The sequence below is a fragment of the Juglans microcarpa x Juglans regia genome, chromosome 8S (genome assembly GCF_004785595.1).
Source record: "Juglans microcarpa x Juglans regia isolate MS1-56 chromosome 8S, Jm3101_v1.0, whole genome shotgun sequence".
NCBI classification, from domain to species: Eukaryota; Viridiplantae; Streptophyta; class Magnoliopsida; order Fagales; family Juglandaceae; genus Juglans; species Juglans microcarpa x Juglans regia.
In genome coordinates, this window is record NC_054609.1 from 10695669 (window position 1) to 10697948 (window position 2280).

Genomic DNA, 2280 nt, shown 5'->3' on the forward strand with positions numbered 1-2280 from the left:
AATTAAGAGTGAAACACGAGTGGAGTGTCATTATTCGAGTGTAAACACGTGAGGGAGTGTGTGAGGTTTATTTATTTATTTATTTTTTTCCCACTAACATTCTTTTGTGTAGCGCCTGATAATGTCTCATCGGAGTAGCGCATCACCAAGGGGAGAGCAGATAACTCATCCTTTGTGTTGCAAGCCATGCAACAACAGTTTGAGCGGTTGAACATGGTGTTGGGTGAAGTGAGGGATAGGATGGATCATCAAGAAGCAGCGATTAGAAATCTACAAGGTGGGAGGGACAGGAGGCGACGTGAGCATAGAGTTGAAAATCAGTATGAGAATGAAGGAGATGGTGTAGATGGAGACCTTGGTAGCATCAAAATGAAAATACCACCTTTCCAAGGTAGAACTAACCCTGAGGTTTATCTAGAGTGGGAGAAAAAAAATAGAGTTGGTGTTTGATTGCCATAATTACTCTGAGGAGAAGAAAGTGAAGTTGGCGGTAATTGAATTCACTGATTATGCTATTATTTGGTGGGATCAATTAGTGACCAATAGGAGGAGGAATTATGAGAGGCCTATAGAGACATGGGAGAGTTGAAAGCTCTCATGAGGCGGAGATTTGTTCCTAGCCATTACTATAGAGACCTCTACCAGAAATTACAAAATCTTACACAAGGGTCTAGGAGTGTAGAGGATTACCATAAGGAGATGGAGGTGGCGATGATTCGGGCTAATGTAGAGGAGGACCGAGAGGCCACCATGGCTAGATTTTTGAGTGGGTTAAATAGGGACATAGCCAATGTAATTGAATTACAACATTATGTGGAGATAGAGGACATGGTGCACATGGCTATGAAGGTGGAGAGACAATTAGAGAGAAACGGGACAGCAAGGTACACTTCGGTTTCTAGCACTATTTGGAAATCAAAATGGGATAGGAATGATCCAGGTGAAGCAAAGAGAAAGACCGAACAACCTAAGGGAAAAGATGAGGGAACTAGCAACAAACCCAAGGTAGAATCCCAACCTTCACGGAATAGAGATATCAAATGTTTTAAGTGTTTGGGTTCAGGGCACATTGCTTCTCAATGTCCAAATAGGAGGGTGATGATTATGCGTGACAATGGAGAGGTGATGACTGAGAGTGAGGATGATAGTGATGAGGTGCCCGAGTTGGATGATGCTAGTGATGATGATGGAGTGGTATACCCTGTGACAGGTGAGTCTCTTGTTGCCAGGCGTGCTCTTAATGCACACATTAAGGTGGATGATGCAGAGCAACAGAGAGAGAACATTTTCCATACTAGATGCCATGTCAACAATAAGGTATGTAGTATGATCATTGATGGAGGGAGTTGTACTAATGTGGCTAGCATTACTTTGGTTGAGAAATTGAATTTACCAACCTTAAAACACTCTAGACCATACAAATTGCAGTGGTTGAATGATTGTGGAGAGGTTTAGGGTGGATAAACAAGTGTTAGTTACTTTTTCTATTGGGAAGTATCAGGATGAGGTGCTTTGTGATGTTGTGCCTATGCATGCGGGCCATATTTTGTTGGGGAGGCCATGGCAGTATGATAGGAGGGTGACACATGATGGTTCAAGAACATGTACAGCTTTGAAAAGGAGGGCAAAACAATTAAGCTTGTTCCTTTAACTCCAAGCCAGGTCTATGAGGACCAATTGAAATTGAAAAGTGAGGTTGCTCAAAAAAGAAAAAGTGAAAATGAGAGTGATCAGAAGAGAAAGAGTGAAAATGAGAGTGATCAAAAAAGGAAAGAGTGAAAAAGAGATTGAGCAAAAAAGAAAGAGTGAGAGTGAAAAAGAGCATAAAAGAAAGAGTGAAAAAAGAAAGTAGAGAGGTGGCTGAGAGTAAAGAAAAAAAGAGTAGAGCCACTAGAGAAAACAGAAAGAGAGTCTTCTGAGAGAAAAGGAAAGGCAAAAGTGAGTTTCTATGCAAGAGAGAGTGAGGTTAACAGGGCTTTCTTCGCAGATCGCCCTATGATTTTTCTTGTCTATAAAGAGTCTTATCTTACTCTTGATGAAACTAACCAGTTTCTTCCTAGTTTGGCTGTTTCTTTGTTGCAGGAGTTTGAGGATGTATTCCCGGATGAGATGCCAAATGAGTTGCCACCCATTAGAGGCATTGAGCACCAGATTGATTTTGTGCCCGGGGCTGCTATTCCAAACCGACCAGCCTATAGGAGTAATCCAGAGGAGACAAAGGAGCTTCAGAGGCAAGTTGAGGATTTGATGAGCAGGGGTACGTGAGGGAGAGCATGAGCC